This window comes from Lepidochelys kempii, chromosome 1 (assembly GCF_965140265.1).
Source record: "Lepidochelys kempii isolate rLepKem1 chromosome 1, rLepKem1.hap2, whole genome shotgun sequence".
Lineage (NCBI taxonomy): Eukaryota > Metazoa > Chordata > Testudines > Cheloniidae > Lepidochelys > Lepidochelys kempii.
In genome coordinates this window covers 296,231,816-296,251,493 of record NC_133256.1, presented here as the reverse complement: position 1 = coordinate 296,251,493, position 19,678 = coordinate 296,231,816, and the positions used below count along the sequence as shown (strand labels likewise).

Here is a 19,678-nt window from a genome sequence, read left to right as displayed (position 1 = left end):
ATACCAGGTAACAAGCCAACTCTGAATGAAAATATGGCTCAATGCATTTTAAATAATGAGCTCCACGCATGCACAGTACAATTTGCTTCCTCCCCTCCCCTGTTCTCTGATCTAAAGCAGCTGAGAATCAGAATCCAAATATGGGGGGAAAACTCTGCCCACAAGCCAAGCTTCACCCACTTGAAATGTCAAAATAAGATGCCACTCACAACAAATTGTGCAGATGTTCAAAACATGATCATGTGTTCTCTGCTGGTCTCCTGGGTCTTGGTTCCCTTTCCTTCGAGGGGAGGCAGGGCTCAAGAGACAATAAATAGAACAATAACCCCTCTTTCACATTAGTAGGCTGCCATCCTATCCTCCAAACCCACTTGTTGTGCCATGCTCTTAATTATTATAATTTTGGAGAATAAAGAAGGGGGGAAAACCCCAAAACTCTTAAGCTATTCACCAATGTCACTTTTGTATATTAAATCTTTTAGACTAAACTCTTTGGGGAAGGAATTGTCTTTACTGTTGTGCATAGTACAATACCAAGCACTTTATTAGTACAAAACAAAGAAAAATACTCTCTCTCATAGGGTACCCATGTATGGCAAACTCAGTGCAAAGCTGGGATTCTCATTTCTGGTCTTTAATTGGATGGGAGTTGATAATGCTCCTCAAGGATGTAGACCATTTTGTCAGATCACTGTTTGTGAAGACATTCACCAGGTCAGCTTTGGAAGTGTGTGTAGGAAGGGGAGGGTGGCTAGTGCTGCTCCAGCCTCTGGCAGGCTGTCATGCTATATATGCAGTTTCCAAAACAATTCAAATACTGTGTGTAACCAGTTGCACAAGCATATCAGGCCTTGAAAATCTAAGATCACAACTGATGCCAACTGAATAGAGAAAATGACAAAACAGCATCTGTTTTGACAGAAAATGCAGTTTCCTTAAAGTTTGCCAAATTTTGTTGATTTTTCCATTGGACAAAATCAAAATGAAATGTATTGTTTTGGTGTTTCAACCAAGCCAAAACACTTCAATTTGTCTATTTTAAATCAAAACAGTTTTGTTTTGGATCAGTTTGACATCAGTCTGAGTCTGCTTGAGCTTCTGCAGTGTCTCGGGGGAGTTGTAGTTTGGGTACTTAATGCCACCACTTTTCTCTAAGGGCTGGGGCTCCCTTGCTGGACTACGTCTTCCATTTTGATATTTTGTCCCAATTTGGGACAAAAAACAAATTTAAAAATATCAGAATTTTCCACAGGACAGAAATTGTGAGTTTTGACCAGTTCTACTGTTGATTTCCAGAGCACCACTTCTCTATAATGCCACTTGTCACAGTAGAACAGAAAAACTCCAAGACGGCAGGTACCCTTCTTGATATGCAAGAAAGTCCATGGCTGGCTAGTGTTAAAAGCTTCTCTTCTCTCACCTGTACAGAGAGGCCCAGGAAAACCTGCCTGCCCACTTGTGATTTGTGAAATATGTATCTCGATATCCCACAGCCTACATGCATCTCCCTAAAGAGTTAAGGCCATTTACCCAATTCTGGTCCCATTGAAGGAAGTCAAGGGCAGAACCTCCCAAACAAGTATAATATTTACTGATTTCTAGGACTTACCATGTTAAACGTAAGTTTAGACATGCTTAAACTCTGAAAAAGTATACAGGAAAAAAAGTGTGTAGTATATTCCATTTGTTTATGCTCATTATTGCTTATAAAAAGTGTGTTAATGTAAATGATATTTAGGCTATGAAACTAGGTTAGCCATTTTTTTCTACAGCCTGTCTGGCACAACTCTCTGCTGCCTCTGAAGAGATTTAGGTTCAGATTGTTTCTTTATTTCTCTCCCCTCCAACGGGAACCGTTAAACATGTCAGTGTCTCTCCCCAATTCCCCAGCCTCACATAACTGGCACTGCACGAAAAATAAGCACGGTCACATTCCAAGTTTGTTTAAGAGTGCCACCTAGTGTCTTGTTTACTATTTTTGACTGAGGGGGACTCTTCATTAAACAGCATTGCATGGGGCATACTTTGCTTTGTTTTCTTGACAAAGCTATATTCTGGAATTTGTAGCTCCATTTTCAGACAACTGATCTTTTCCCACATACACAAACACTCTTGTTTTGCCTGTTATGACACTTAAGGGAAATTTATTGTACTTTATGTACTTGAAGAAAGTGTGTTTAAGTCATTAATCTGGAAAGCTATAATTTATTAACCTTTGCCAAACTATGTAATGAAATGTAGCCCTTAAAAGCTACCTCATGCCATCTCCCTTAGTGTGACCTCATCCCAAGAGCAGATGGATAGATAAGAGAGAAACTTTCAGTGGAAAAAAATGTGATCTAAGATCAACCGGGCTACACTGGAAATCAATAATTACCAGTTCCACTACCGCAGGTCTTGCTCTCACCTGTTATCACAAATAAAATAAAATAAAATACTTCCTGAATAAAAGACCTCCAAAGAAAAGCTAGGGTGCTGCAGGACATTATGCTTGTTCATCCAACTTGCCTTACCGGATCTGACCAGTGGCCCATCTAGTCCAATACCCTCTCTCTGACAGCGACCATTACCCAACACTTACAGGAAAAGTGCAAGAGACCCATAGCATGCAGGTGTGTGAAAATATCACCAACCTCATGAAGGTTGCAACCTAAAATCAATTTCTAATCACTAGGAATAAATACTAACTTGAAGTTTTATATTTTTCCAGTACTTGGCCATGAACTATTATAACTCTAGATAGTCTGGTTATCCACATATACATCCAATCCCTCTTTGAAGGTTGCTAAATATTAGGCCTCAACATCATCCTGTGGCAATGAGTTCCAAAGTCCAATTACACACTGATGTAGTAGGGGGCACTCTGCTCTCCATGTTAGTACTGAAGTAATGCCCTGACAAGTAGGCAGTGCAATACTTGGCAGTGCAGCTCCAAAATTTGTTTCCATCTTTGTTCGAGAGATGGAGTTCAAACAAATAAGCCATCTTTATTATGATAATTTAAAACTAAGTCTCCACTCCATAATAGCCCAAGATTTTTGTATCTTGTTAAGTAGCATATGCTTTCAGACAATCACACAACAAAATATAGTCTGTTGGCTTTAGTTAGAAGTTTTTAGCTGACATTTATTACAAAATAAAAGCTATACGTTGTAAGGGTCACATTTTCAAAATCACTCCCCTACAGTACACCCACAAAACATGCACGTGCACCTGGAGCCCGATTTTCAAATGTGCCAAGCACCCAAAGCACCTGCTAATTGTAATAGGAGCTCTGCGTGCCACACCCCTCTGAACATGTGTGGCCTTGAGGTAGCTGACCAAAGAAGTGGTATTTTTAATACATATGCATGATTTTTAGTCACAAGTTTAGGGTAATGTTGTCAAAATGTCTACATCTAAGTTCCATGTGAAGAAAGCTTGAAATAGTTACCAAGAAACTAATGGGAATGATTCACTTCCTAAAAGACATGTTAGGGCTTATTTCAGCCCCAAAATGGGCTCTGAATGCTGGGCTGGCAGAAGTTCCACACCTTAGGTTCTGCATCTGTTAAAGCTGCTCCCTATTTGAAAGGGTACTTTCTCCTAGGTTCTGCTGGCTTTAGCCTTTGAGCCTGCCCATATGTGCCCCCTTTTTCAGGGGCAAAATCTCATGTCACTCAGTCCCATATATGGGGAAATTATTTACTGAAATAGCAGCCAGGATTGAACTGAGCTCATCTTAGTGTGCATGAGGAGAGAGCTAGTTTCCTCCTCTTGCTGCTTAATAGTTAGGCAAGGCCCTAGAATAGATTTGTAATGAGCTGTGCAGCCTGAAAGTGACATCTAACTGGCAAAGAGCCCTGAAATTGAGCTATCCAGAAGAGAGTGTGTTTATGGGGCAAAGGCTCCTGCATCTCAAGTAATGAAAAGGCAGGAGAGGAAGAGGGAGTCCCACCAATTACAGGCAGGAACCACCACAGTCAACAGCAATTTTTATGCAAACCATGCCCTAACTCCAGTCCCCATCCATTTAATTCAAAATGCTAACACCAAATAGTCCATTGCTTCAGCCATCTTATCCCATTCTGAGTCACTTTACTGGCTCCACATTGTCCTTGCCTTCAAGGCCTATCATACAACACAGATCCCAATCTATGTCTGGTCTAGTCTCCTTTCACGTTCTCTGCTTCCAACAACAACCACCACCTCAGTACTCCTTTTCTTTCTCTCAGACACAAACATGGTAAGTGTCTTGCCATTCTGTGCCTTATGCATGAGAGTCACTTCCAAAAAACCAAAAAACCACCCTATCGGAGCCTCCATATTCACCTTAACAAATCACTACTAAAATATGACTTCTACAGCATGGCTTTCATTACAAAAAAGTAAAACCTCACCTCTGAGCCATCAAGGTTAATATTTAAAGTAACTACTTAATCATTTCTGTAACTTGTGTTTCTCTCCTTCTGATGAAGGTGTTTTTCTCACTTGGCTGTCACGTCCATCATTTGGACTGTGAGCCTATTTGGGGCAGGGACTTGTCTTCAGGTAGGTCTCCTGTGAAGCACCTAGCATGCCCTGTAGGAATAAAATCATAACAATAGCAAATAGGAGGGAGAAAAGCCTCAGTCCCCAAATGAAGGTAAGTTTTCTGTTGCAAAAAAATGACAACAAAACCAAAAAACCCCCACAAACTCTTGCGTGCACATGGCACATCCCTTTTCCCTGTCACCACTCCACTCCAAAGAAGCCATCTGCAAGTTCTACTGCATGTACCGCAATGTGAACAGCTCAGCTTAGGCTCCATCATCGTGTTGCTGCAATACCAGGCAGCTAAATACCAGCAAATAGTGAAGCACTGTCAACAAATGATGGACTTTGCTACTACGAGGACCAAATGCCTAGGCACTAGGATTTTCCCTTGCACTACTAACCAGATATACGTTAGAAAGTTATTTTCACACAACTAGAGATCATAAAAATTGGAAATCATATAACCATGAAGGCAGACTTCAGTTGTGTGGCACCTAGATAGGCACACAGTGTTGGAAGCTTCGGTCTGAGTTTCCTGCATTTCTAGTATTTTGGTAAATTTTAAAAAAATATTCTATTAACAGATACTCAGCCCTAAGAAGATTTCTGCTTGGGAAATACACAGTATAACATTCAGCTACACCTAACATCAATCTACAGTTTAGACCAGGGGAGGGCAAACTTTCTGGGCCGAAGGCCATATCTACATGGGGAAATTGTATGCAGGGCCGGGGCATGGGGTTGGGGTGCGGGAGGGAGTGCGGAGCGTGGGAGGGGGTGCGGTGTGCAGGAACGGGCTCAGAGCAAGGGATTGGGGCAGAGGAGGAGTGCGGAGTGTATGAAGGGGTTTAGGGAAGGGGGCTGAGGTGCAGGAGGGGTACGGACTGTGGGAGGGAGCTCAGGGCAGGGGGTCTGGGTGGAGGTGTGTGGGGTGCGACAGGGGGCTCAGGACAGGGAGTTGGGGTGCACAGGGGTGTGAGGTGGAGGCAGAGGGCTTAGGGCGGGGAGTTGGGGGGCAGGGTGCAGGAGGGGTTCAGGCTTTGGGGTGGCAGCGGTGTGCACCGGGACCAGGGCAGGCTCCCTGCCTGCCTGCCCTGGCCCCACGCTGTGCCACTCCATGAAGTGGCCAGCATCACGCCCCTGCACAGCCCCTGGGGAGAGGGGGGGCACAGGGCTCCACACGCTGCCCTTGCCACGCCTCTAGGTACCTCCCCCAAAGCTCCCATTGGCCGTGGTTCCCCGTTCCTAGCCAACGGGAGCTGTGGGGGGCAGTGCCTGGAGGCAAGGGCAATGCACGGAGCCCTCTGCCTCCCCACCCCACCCCAGGCCCCAGGGATGTGGTGCCGGCCGCTTCTGAGAGCGGTGCGGGGTCTGCGGCACCACAGGGGGCAATCCCAGGGGCTGGATCCAAAGCCCTGAGGGGCCGGATCCAGCCCGCAGGCCATAGTTTGCCCACTCCTGGTCTAGATTATGTCAAAACTTAAGGAGTGAATGAGAAGATCCTGAATAATGTGCTGTTGATTTTCTAGGTTTTGTATGTCAAATATTGGTTTTATGCTAATAAAATTTGATGCAATACCATGTGTCATCTCTTGTGCCATAGAGTCCACTTGTAATTTGCCACGTTAGAGAAAAATCTTTTCAAATTTACCAATAGATCTTCTCCAAGCTCAATCACAAGATGACTATTTTTATTATTTTTCAACGGCAAAACGGGCAATCAAAGCAAAGTTTCAGTTAGATGAGGTATATTATGTTAGTTCTGAAAAACTAACTAGTGGTGAAGTTTGAATCTGCTATAGTGACTAATGAATGAGGTGAGTGTTTTTAAACACACACATGCACAAGTCATAGTTTAGCATGAACAGGTTTTTATAGCACTGCTGTATAATCCCAGTCAGTGATTTGAGTACTGATGCTCTATTGAGGTCATAGTCTACTGCCAAAAAGTACACAAATAGCAGCATCAAGCAAAACTTATGGCAATGGTGAGATTTTTGTAGATGTTCAGCAGTCACTTCTACATTTAACTGCTCAGAAAGAGTCTGAAGATGAAAACAAGTTTTCCAATTATAGAAAAGTCTATGTGAAATAAGAGTGTGAATGTAAGGAGACAGCAAACTCTATGGTGCTTTTATTTGGGCAGAAGTCGTGCTCCATCACTTCTGACTCATAGCCGTTTCAAGACAGAATTGTTGGAGAAGAGAGCTAATAAAGTGATAGAAAGGGGCACAATACTCAGAATTACAACTGCACACACAGTTACTCCAGCACAGTCTCAAGAGTTACCCTCCTTTGGGACTCTGTACGGAAGTAAGCGCAGTTGACTCTCTGTTGGATGAGATCCTAGTACAGTAACTATTTTAGCGTGTCTGTATTGCAGTACTAGCTTTTAACTTCTGAAACTGTAGTACATACAATTGGCAGATTAGTACCAAAGTAAGTCATTACGATAACTGCTATTAATTCAAAATGCTACCACCAAAGTGCTACCACCCAGTCTATGACTGGTTGAGTCTCCTTTCACATTCTCTGCTTCCAACAACAACCACCTCAATGTGCATGTGTGTGTTTAAATACTGCCTCCCTTTTCCTTCTTTTTTGGCTAGGGCAGTCATAACAGAGATGTTCTACCTCCTAACATTTCCAGCACTGTTTATATATTTCATTATATAGAATGAAATATGTATGACAGAAGTATGGAAACTAATATTTGCATAATAAAGTCATAGTACGGCATTAAGCAGTTTTAGATTAATCATAAATACTTAAAAATAGTAACTGGATGCCATATTCTCTCTCATCCAGTTTTGCATGGCTTTTCCATCACTGATTTCAGTGGAGTTACTCTGATTTATGTCTTTGAGAGAGGCAAATCAAGCCGTGTGTGTTTAAAAGGACACTGCAAACATGATTCCTACAATTCAGGGGGAGAGTTAAAAGATAAGTTCATGAACTGCAAAACAGGCAGCGCCACAAGTGAAGGCGGGAGAAGAGGCTCCAGTCAGACAAAGTCTGAAAGCTTTGGATAAGCAGTATTGCCAAGCCCAAGTGTTCAAAATTCGTGCGTCAGGCCCCAAACATTCATGGGATTAAAAATCTCATTATTTTAGAGCTAAAGCCATTTTTAAAAATGTATTATTTTTGCAATTACCACAAGACTCTCATAGTCAGAGCTGGCAATGCTGGGTGTGAGAGCTCTTTTAAGGAAAAGCTGTGTCCCATAAAGGCTCACTCCCTGATTAGACAGGATGAGATATTCTGAAATCTTTCAAGATTTCTATTTTAGGGCACCAACACCATAATTGTCAGTCTTTCACCTGCGGAGATCAAGGGTAAGTGAGATCAAGTATGGAAGAGTCTACATGAATTACAATCACAAAACTACTGCACAGGTTAGAGCTACTTAGGCCTGTTTCATAGCTGAGTTACTCCATTTATACACCAGTGAAACTCCACTAAAGTGAATGTAGTTACTAAAGCAGTGTACAAGTTAAGTAGTTCAGTAGTGCCTCTGGATCCTCGTTTCTGCTTTAGAGATTCAGAATTGGGGCTTTATATAATAAGATTGTTTGTCAGGGACAAGGTGTACTAAGAGCTAAAGGAAAGAGGTTGCATTGTCTTTTCCAGCATTGTACATTCTCCCAGGCCTCCTCACTATCATTTCATAACTATATAGGATTCTTCCTTAGATTAATGAGAAGGAAGCATTACAGATGCCACTGGAATCTTGTATCCCCAAGTCCCAGTGATGGCATTCATACATACATGCTGCCTTTACACTTCCAGGGCCTGATCCCACAAGGTGCTGGACACCGCCCTTGAGGTGTTGAGTGCCATCAGCGGGACTTGGGGGCGCACTGTAGGAAGTACATGAGCCAATCCTGAGAGGTGCCTTCTTACTCACCACATTGCTTAGATAAGCTAAATACCCAATCATTCAGTTCACACTGTCTGCAAATTTAGTACACATTGAGCTTCCTTCATATCTATAATCTAATCTATATCTGTGTCACCTGATCACTGATTGCTGTTCAACATCCATCCAGGCAAACCACCATATTTTCTTCAACTAGTGTTTCACAGTAGATGCCTACTCTGACCCAAACCTGCATTGGGTGTTTGAGGGTAGGAAGACCAAGGCAATTTGCTGATTAATATCTTTAAAAGCTGAAGGTAAAGTAAGTTCCCAGGACCTCAGTATAGAGGAAAGTCTGGTTTACTTTCAACGCATTTGGCAGCACTTGAGGACATTTTGTTGGCTATTAGCCTGCCAAGCTGTTTAGGCTTATAGAAGGAGCGCAAAGAAACTTATATGATGAATTCTGTTAAATATAAACATATCTTCTGTATATTTTATTTCCTCCTACATACACAGAGCGCTAAATCATTTCAGTCCTAGGATAAATGGGAACTCAGTATTTATCACTTAGATTCTTTCTCTAAGCTTTGCAAACACGTCAGAGGGCTCTCACAATGAAGTTATCCATACGATCATTATGATGAACACAGCGTCAGAAAGCAGTTCAAAATTCTTATGAAACACATGTATCCTGCTACAAGAAACATCTGAGATTCACTAACAAGATTCCAGACTGAACTATACCCCGGTTAGCAATTTGTATGCGTGCACATGCAGACACACACACATCCACGCTCTCTCTCCAGGCCTGGACATATGTATTAGTCATTCTCACAAAAAGTCATTTTCTTTCTCAGCATATGCTATATGCAGTATTTTTAATCACAATTTTGAAAACTATCATCCCAATTTCTGAAACTTATACTTTTACTAAAAAAACAAAACAAAAAACATTTGGTCCTCTGAAGATCTAACTTTCCTGAACACGGCTTAATCGCAAGTAATTATATAGAATGCATGCACTTTTGAGATGTAAAATTACTGTGGGAATTAAAATGCTGTGTTTGAGTGCAGGAAAAAAAATTTTTTCCCCAAAATCTTATGTAGCGGTTTGCTTTCAACATAGCCTACTCATTTTTAGTATGTACATGAAAAAAAAAATCAGTTTTTATTGTGGTTAGATGAGCTGACCCACACATGAAGGTTTTTAAAAAGCTTTCAATTTGTACCATAGTTACCATGTATTTGTGTCACCAACGCACTGAGCTATGGATGGAGCAGCTGTCTGGCTAGCCAGTGTGCTCAGCTGGTAGAGAGCGAGTGACTGTGTGGCTAGGCTAATCTCTCACTGAGCTAGTGCTCTCTCTTTCACAAAAGGACTTAATTAATGTAAAGATAATATCAGAGTGTAATGGATAAAGCTGCAGAATTATAGTGTTAGTGTCAAAGGAAGTTTGTGCTCCTGTTATAAAACATCTCTTTCAAGACTGCTCCACAAACAGATCAAGTATTTCACATTTTCTCATGGAAAAGATTAAAAATAACTTCTGTGGCATGGGTCATTTTAAAGATTCACTGACTAATGTTAAAAAAATCTGCTAAGTTTCTGATTAAAATTAAAAAGTTACAAAACACATTTACTAACAAGAATAGTGACCGTCTTTAGAACAAAAAAGTGCCCTAAAGCGAGGACAGGTGTAAGAATTCCAGACCATTTGACAAAGCTTTATACCACGTGTTCAGAATCCTGTGTTACTGTATTTTAAACACCTATAGTTAGTGACCAGCTGTCCACAACATCTTGGGAGATGAAGATAATTTGCAATATGGATTCCTTTTAAAATGTTAATTTTTGTAGCAGGACTTGAACATATCATATCTTTAGCCTGATATTTTTTCTTTTTAAAACCAAACAGCACATTGGACTGTAATATACCACTGATGTTTAAGGAGCCATTGGTTCAATATGGCCCATTAATTATATTGTATATGGACAACTTTGACTTTTCCATGCAGTGGTGCAAAGGTTAGAAGTGCACTTAGATTCGGAAGGTGATAGTCACAGAAACCAAGCCCGGATACCATGGTATATTGTGGCTACTTGATACAAGATTATAAAAACAACAACATTGAAAAAGGTGTTATAAAAACATCACAAGAAACCAAACAACCTTTATTTAAATTAAAATCAATCATAATCCGATTCTTGGAAGGCACTTGGAAATGCTTTTTGGCATGCAGTTGCTTCATGCTGCCAATAGTGTGTGTAATTGGAAACATTTCATACAGAATTGTTACTAAAGTCAAAGACCGTAACTGCAAGCTGTGGGATCTGTGCCACAGATAAAAGGACAGCTGAATAAAACTGCGTGGAGAGTGCTTGTAGGTCTATGTATGCAATACTTTTATCAGATTATTGCCAAAATTTTCAGACTTAGAGAGCGAGAGGAAGAGAGAAGGAAAAATGAAAGAGAGAAGCACACAAAGCAGCAAGAGTTACAGAGTGCTATAAATCAACGATTCAGACACAAATCTTAGACAGGAATACATGACTTCAGTACCAGAACAACTGAAATAACACAGCTACAGCTCCACCTTTTGTTGATGTGTAATCCACTGGAAATGAAAGACTTGTCTTCAGCAGTGTCTACCACAGGTTCACTGGTAAGAAAAACAGTCTCAGCTGGATTGGTCAGTTGTTTTTCAGGAACATTTTGAACCAGCATTATGGTAACATTTAAAAATCAAATAGACCCTTGTAGGCAGAGTTCCAAGAAGAGCTAAATTACAGTTGCTTGCTAGTTTACATAAGTATTTAAAAATGTTTGTGTTGGCTCATGCCTCTGTCTCTTGAGATTTTTAATTCAGTTTGTATATTTTAAAATTTTCTTGTAGAAAAAATAACCCTTGAAAAGGCTAATCAATTCATGCTGAGCAATCATTCCATTTTTCTAGAGGCTAAAGAAAAGTGAGTTTAATGTGTTTAGAGTGAAGTCTAAACAAGCAAACAATACAAAGACACAGAACGAATTATTACACTCCCCTGGAGAATTTTTTTTTCCAATAACTGGAAATATCTTTTGACTATGGACCAGCAACAAAAGAACAGTCTCTGGAAAAACTGTGTAATTCTGGCAAATAGTAAAGTGATCTGATTAGTCTATCTTGGTATCTCTGCCAGAAATGTCATGACATCAGTGTGCTATAACTTGTAAAACATGTTTCTTCCCACCATTGCTCAGTCAGTAGGTGGGGGAAGGGAGAAGGTTGACTCAGAGTTACGGCTCTCTCCTTCAGACCTGGTCCTTTCCACTATAAGTCTTCAGTCCTACAAACACTTGGACTATGTCTATACTACAGCCTATGTTGGCATAACTTATGTCACTCAGGGGGGTGGTTTTTTTACACCCCTGAGTGACATAAGTTACACTGACATAAGTACCAGTGTGCACAGCACTATGTCAGCAGGAGAGCTTCTCCCACTGACGCAGGGCTAGTCTACACTGGCAATGCTAAAGCAATGCCGCGGCAGTGCTTTCACATGGCTCGTGTGGTCGCGGAAGAGCTCTAAAAAACCCACCTCCACGCAGGGCTTGGCTCCCAGCGCTGGTGCGCTGTCTACACTGGTGCTTTACAGCGCTGAAACGTGCTGCGCTCAGGGGTATGTCGAGAAAATTGCCAGTGTGGACAAGCCCATAGCTTCTGCCGCTCACAGAGGTGGGTTTTATTATGCTGACGGAGAGCTCTCTTCCCTCGGCATAGAGCGTCTTCCCCAGATGTGAAACAGTGGCACCCCCGTATTGGTGCAGCAGCAGAGCCACACCGCGGGCTATGCAAGTAAGAGCTACTCATCTGTGTGTTTCCAGTAGCTGGGCCTAACAATGAATGGTTTATCACTAGAATACACTAATGAACTATAGTTAAGCTCAAGTTTACCTCAGTTTAGAATGACTGTAAACAGAAAATACTTAATGTTGGCTAACCAAATCAAATACTGCTGACTTACCCTTCTAGGAAGGTTATAAATTCAAGATATAAGAAAGCCAAGTGGTCATTATGTAGCCTGCTCAGAAACAAGGGAAAGATACTGTGTTGCTATTCTCCTTCATCTTAGGCAACACTTGACCATAGAATGATTCTCTTAAATATTTATGAAGTGATAGCTTTATTATTGAAATATAAAGGAGCAATGGCTTTGGAGACTGTTCTTTCATGAACCTCTAGGCAGAGGCATTGACGTCTTTACCTGTAGGCCACATAAGGTAAAAGTCCAAGACAACACTAAGTAGTCAAAAATATTTTTTCATACATTTTAAAAAGAGTCGCAAAAAAATAATTCAGTCGTACATATATCATGGCTCTGGTTGCCTGGATATCGTGTTTAGTGAATTCTTGTGTTTACCTGAAATTGGTCCGTTTATCTATTCTGTATTAGGTAGTTTGTACAGCATCCACCATCACCATATTCTGTAAATGCCATGCTATTGGGAAAATACTTTAAATCTTTGTATCTTCATCCAAGGTATTAGGAAAGGGTCAAGCCAATCACTCAGCAAAGATACAATAGGAACTAACTCCATACAAGTTTATCTTATGCAGTGTTTCAGTGGAAAATAGTTACAGAGTAAAACCCATCTGATTTTCATATGCCAATTAAATGAACAATGCCAAACTCATTTAATCTCTTTCTAAAAACAGAAGGGAAGACAGACCAAACAGAGAAGTTAGGTCATTAGTGTGCCAAGTCATTCCTCAGGCATCTTTTTTACATATAAGTTATTCAACTTTTAGAGTATAACAGCAACCACCACCTATACTCTTCAAACCATTTACATTTTCTTTTTTGCAAAACTGTTATCTAGAAGGCAAATACTCTAAATCCACTCTTATTAAAAGTTATAATTAACTAGTCTACTAGAAAAGACAACCTTTCCAGCACACAGACTGTTCTTTCACAAACACTGAATGATATCCTTTATGCCACTAAGATGGAGAATGGACTATTTAGAAGAGGGAAATCAACAAAATTCTGTATTTGTGCATGACAAATCCATGCATAGTTCAGTGTTTTACTTTTCAGCTGACGGGAATTTTCTAGACATTTCCTAGCCTTTCGAAACATTAGAATCTTCTCTTGTTTATGCAGACTTCATCTTGCTTTTTTAAAAAAAATTCTAAATCAAAACAGATTTTTTTTAAACAATTACCTTTTTCAGAGTTATCAGACTACAGGATATTAGGAAAAAAACAGACTCCCTTGTTGCTTTTACCCACATCTGACTCCAATCTTAATAGTTCAGCTATTAACCCTGTAAGGGCTTTCTCTCTCCCTTTCCGCCTCCCCCCCCCCCCCCGCAGCTGATGTTACAATTTTTATGCGGGTGACCAGGCTGACTCAGTACAGCACCCTTTATTATACAACAATGGCTCCATAGATCTTGGATTACAAAACACGATAAACTCTAACAGCAAAAAGTCAAGATGAGCTAAAAGAACTGACAGATGTTCTGACTTTTCAATAGGCAAGAAAAGTTGTTAATTAAAAGTCATAGTTTTCAGCTACGTGACAAAGCATGGAAAGTTGAACTGGGAGTAATGTTAGCCATTTATTTTTGACACCTTTTAGTTTTAACATGTAGGGAATATGCATTTTTAACCTTTAAATCCTCTGTATAAACATTCTTGGAGAGCTTGTAAAATAACCCCCACTGAGTTTCCTGACTCTCCAGTTGATGGCATTTAGAGACACTGGTACTAGCAGAGTGCTTTATTTTGCTTTCTTCAGTCCCCAGCTGGGGTACAATGACAGATTCCTGTCCAAGACCAGACCCCGCCACCTTAAGCTGAAACCACATTGAAGGCACACTGAAATGAACCCAACCAGACAGCAAGATAAATGGTTGCTGTTTATGTTTAAAATCCCCTGGTGGGAGTAAATATTGTTTGAGAAAAAAGGCTTGACAAATATTCATCACCCCTTCAGAGCTCTCTTGAGGCAGAATATTTAGCTTAAGTTAGGGCTGTATTTTAGATGTCTCTCTCTAGCTGTCATGAGATTGTTTTTTTCCTATGGAAGAGAGTCTGAAAGCAGACATATTGCATGCTGAGGATAGCCAAACAAGGTTGCCCTGTCCCATGGGACTGGAATACACTCATGATAATAGAAGGAAACTGAAACATTGACACTTAGTTGAGGATAATGGAGAAAGCAAAGGCTTAGTGGAAAAAGACCAGTTGTCACCCAAGTGACAGGCAACAGCTGAGCTCACACATCTGGAGCCTGAGTCAAGCAAACACTCTGAAACTCACATCCATCTATAGTCTTGGGTGCTATAAAGAGAGACGGAGCTCTCTATGCTACACTTGTACAAAATACGCTAACATATTTAAAATCACACACACACACACACACTCTACAGCAGTGGTAATACACATTTCTATATTGTCTCTGTATACCAAAACATGTACATGTGTGAAGATAAAATGTAAGCACAACCATGTCTGTGTGTGTAGAACTAAATGAATAAGTAAAGCATAAATCACAGAGACACTTTGATATAAATAACCTCAGATAAAATCCTAATCTTCTGTTCCCTTTTGTCCCCTCACAGTTTGTTGTTTTGCTTTTTGTTTGTTTGTTGTTCTGCATGCAGGGCACCCACATACGTTCCAGCTAATAATACATGTATTTGGAGTGCTAGTTCAGATTCCACTTGGGGGCAAATTATAACTCAGTATGGTGTCAGCCCCCAAATTATTTCCCCTCTCATTTAAGACTCTTCAAACAAGTTTGTGGACAATCTTCCAGAGCCTCCTCCCATACACAATAGTGCCAGGTTAGGCAATCCAATAACCAAGATCGGTTTGGTTTTTCGTCTGCAGAAATTTAACAACTTCGCGCTGCATCCTGAGTCCCAGGTATGTTAATAAGTAACAGATTGGGGCTTTTACTTCATTACTGTTTATAGAAAATTAAAAAAAAACAAAAAAAACCAGCACTGAAAGCTAAAAACTCACCACTTCGAAGACAATATTTTAAGGAAACAAACTGAGGCGACAGGCTTCTAAAGGTATTAGGCTGGGGCAGCCACTAGTTGCTTTCTGCCTAAGTTAGTCGCCTCGCTTCTACTCCGACCTTTCGGGTCCTGTTAAACTAATTAAGTCTCTCGAGACATTTGTAGGTGACAAGACCCCGGGGGGCTGACATTCCACACAGCACATTCCCCTCACCCCCCAAGACTGCAAAGTGGGAATCTAATGCGAACAGTCCCGCTTCATACAGACAAAACCGCACTTCTCTCCCCTGCGGGAGAGAGCAAAGCAGAGCTGCCACTTACCCTCCGGGGGAAGGACTTGGGAAACACCGCAAGGTATTCCTGGGCGGGGGGGAAAGGATCAGTCACATTTAGAGCAAGGGAGGCAAGTATCCCCTGGAGGGAGCCTGGCTTGGCCGCTCCTTTCTGCTTGGGCACCCCAGGGAAGTCAGTGCAGGCTGGAGAGGCGCATTTCCCGCAGAGAGCAGGGAAGGGTTTGCGGGGAGCGGGAGCGTGTCAGGCTAGAAGTGACCAAGCTGCGCCGCCGCTTCTCCCCTTATTCCCTGACGGGGCTCAGGCGCCGCCAGCCCGGTACGGTGACATGAGCATTCCACAGAGCCCATTGGCTGCAGCCGGCCGCTTTCTCCAATCGCCGCCGCGCTGGGGGTGCCGGCAGCTCCGAAAACCCGGAGGGCTGGATTTGCTGACCGGGAAGGACAGGCCATTCCCTGGTACCGACAAGGCTTCGGAAGTCCACGCAGATCCCAGGCAGGGCAGGTTTGCAGAGTGGGGGGCGGGGAGGCGCAGAATGTGCTTTTCGTGATTCGTGTGTGTGGTTTTAGTGTGCTTTCAAGGGGCATGGGTTTTTGGGTGTAATCAGATTAAATACATTGGTGATTAAGTTGAGCAAGAGGAATGTTAGCTGGCATTTGCAGTTCACTGAGGCACAGCGAAAGATCTGAAGTGCAAAATCTTCCCCTCTCCCCTACCGGTTTTTGTTGTTGTTGTTGTTGCTGTTTTAACAAATGATGCTGATGGATTTAAAGCCAGGAAAAGGAGGGAAAGACTCACATTCCCAATTTCCCTTGATCAAACAGGGCTCTGCAGCCAATTACTCGTCTCTGTGCCTCCAGCATCCACTTAACGAGAGAAAAAGTTAATTAAAACTTTTTCCACTGATCTATGCAGAGATGTGCGAGTGCGATTAAATTTGCTTGGGGGGGGAGGGTATGTTCGTATTTCGACCACAAATACATCACTGTCTATGACGCGAAACATTACTTGTAGTAGTAGGCAGAGGCAGGAGAGCGTGGTACAGTCATTTTTCATTCCCTTTTCTGTGTGAAGAGGATGTTTGGAATGCTTTAAAATTCCATGTTAGCTGCCATCAACTTCAAAGCTATCTCTAGCTCATGCTGGAAATTACAGACAAAATCGAAGTACAGAATGTAGGACAGCTCAATAGATAACTAAATATCAGCTTTTAAAAAATACAGTAGACTTTAAACTGGCAGTTAAGTAAATTAGCATACATTTTAAAAACAAATTTATGTTACTAATAACACTAATAACACTTCAGATATTTTAAAATCTCATTTAATTTTCAGCATTCATGCTGTTTTTTTATGTATTTACATTCACTTCACACAATTTGGGCAATAAAAATAGCAGTTTCAGAGTAGCAGCCCTGTTAAGTCTGTATCCACAAAAAGAAAAGGAAGACTCGTGGCACCTTAGAGACTAACAAATGTATTTGAGCATAAGCTTTCGTGAGCTACAGCTCACTTCATTGGATGCAACAGGAAAGCTTATGCTCAAATACATTTGTTAGTCTCTAAGGTGCCAAAAATAGCAGTGTCAGTTTTATATTTGTTTATAGTCAGTTTCAGTTTAAAGTTATCCTTCACTCACATTACAGGGAAATAGTTAAATCCAAACTGAAATTTACTAAATTAAAAAAAAACCATTCTGAATGAATTTCTATTAATATTTGATTTTATAAATACAAATGGGAGGAACAAGTGGTTTTGTTTCAATGTAAAACTTAAATTTTGATTTATACATGTCTGGCAGTGTCTCTTTATAGACTTTCCAAAAAGGAGAACAATTTGAAGTTTAAAAATGACAAAATTTCTTTCCTGATTTCAGCTACATTTGCTTTTCCACTGTTAGGGAGTGTGTATGATCATCTGGAAGTCAATCTGGTCAAAATAAGTTTATCATGGCTGAAAAAATAAAAAGGTAACATCTCATGGGAAAGCTATCCTAGACTAGATATTTATTATTAATAGTGTTAAACCTTGTAAAAGAATTTATAAAGTTTAATAGGAAGTGTAAATATCATGTTTTGCTCTTCTGTTTCAATGTTGTCTGGAGATAGGATCAACATCATATTGCTCAAGTGAACAGATCCTTTTAAGGTTTCTCTAATTCTGAATATAAACACCTGCAAATTACATGTGTATCCAAAAAGAAAATGAAGACATCTGTCTCTGCCCCCTCACACCCACCCCCTAGAAACTCACAGGAGCTGGTCACCAGCACTTGTTTCAGCAGAATGAACATCAGCACTTCTCCCAAAATGGAAAAAAAAACCAAACCCAAAACCATTTGTACTATTTTATGGAAAAATGTGAAGGATGAAGAAATTAAATAGACGTTTAACAGAAATACTTTGTAAAAGAAGGAAGGAACAGCTGATGAGGACGGATCAGTACTGTTTGTTCCCATTTTACTATACCTGCCTTGTGTTATGTTCCTTCATGCCATCCATTCAAGCATTTCTGTAATGCTTATCTCTGTAATATCTAGGCACATTCAGACCTGTGCTGCAGCATTACATGGCTTCCTTCACCTATTTCTTCTCACTTTGAGCTCTGATTATATAGGAAATAAGGTTGCTTGCTTTTAAATGGTGACCCTTGTTTATGGTTCTTCTTACAGTCATATATTAACAGATCTGAATCTGGAATGAACTGTTGGGCTATCTTGCTCCTAAAGATTTTATGACTAATGCACCCTTTTAAGTCCTATATCTGTTTATATTACACTCAGTTACAAATGCCTCTCATTAAGCTATAAACCTTTAGCTTCTATTTAACCCCATGAGTAGTCTGGGTAGCTTGCAAATGGGTTTACCCATACTGAGGCCCTACCTGTAATGCAAAATCTATCATGTTACTTGAACAGTGTTATTACAGGGTTTGGTTTTCCCTGTGTGGACAGAAAGAAACCATGTCTTAGCCACATTAGGAAATGTACTCTAGTCTTGTTAAAGAGATTGAGGTAGATCGTCTCCATGAGATCCAGAGAAGTCTCTTCTGGCACACAGATACTTGTGTGTGGAGGGGTGGGCGGGGGTGGGAGGAAAAAGGGGCACACATTATTACATCCCTGAAACCATTGGTAAAGGGAAAAATGCAGGCCAGAAGTGCAAACACTGTTGGAGGGGCTGGGATATGTCCCCCCAACCTTTTAGTACTCTCTTAGAGCAGTAAGAAAAGGAGTACTTGTGGCACCTTAGAGACTAACAAATTTATTTGAGCATAAGTTTTGTGAGCTACAGCGCTGTAGCTCACGAAACTTATGCTCAAATAAATTTGTTAGTCTCTAAGGTGCCACAAGTACTCCTTTTCTTTTTGCGAATACAGACTAACACGGCTGCTACTCTGAAACCTGTCTTAGAGCAGTGTTTCTCAATCTTTTTGATACTGGGGACTGGCTTGCTGCCTTCCTAAACTGTTTTAAAGACATCTTATGGACCGGCATCGGTCCACGTACCAGTCGTTGCAAAACACTGTCTTAGAGTAGATCTACACTGCAAAAAGAAAACAAAAAACCCCAACCCCTCTCCCGCAAAACCCCACGGCAGTGAGTGTTAGAACCGAGGTCAAATGACAGGCTAACAGGGTTCATGTTGCAGGGTTAAAAATAGCAGTGTAGATGTTCCCTCTTGGGCTGGAGATTGGGCTCTGAGACCCACCCCCTTCTCTGGATCTCAGAGCCCAAATGGGCTATTTTTAGTCCCATAACTCAAACCTGTGTCTGTTGACCAGGGCTCTCAGACTGGCTGGCGTAGGTTGTGGTTTTTTCCTTTTGCAGTATCAACCTATCCCTTAATGTATCTCTCAGCATGGCTGCTAGTCTCCTGCATTCCCAGTACTGGTCCTTCTGATGTTTTTCATGTTGTCGCACCTCTGATGCAGCCTAAGGCTCGATCTTTTTTTTCATGTCATCCCCCCTGCCTTTTGGAGGGAGGTATAAGACA

General features: G+C 41.1%; 1 protein-coding gene across 3 annotated transcripts in view; it reads right to left on the bottom strand.

Annotated features, from left to right (window-relative positions):
* Positions 1-15,963, bottom strand: part of PRICKLE1 (prickle planar cell polarity protein 1) — a 107,302-nt gene extending 91,339 nt beyond the window's left edge. For all 3 annotated transcript variants that reach the window (XM_073328020.1, XM_073328018.1, XM_073328021.1), the window contains exon 1: positions 15,715-15,963. The gene's annotated coding sequence lies outside the window, so the exon portion shown is untranslated. The remainder of the gene's footprint in view (positions 1-15,714) is intronic.
* Positions 15,964-19,678: the final 3,715 nt, after the last annotated feature.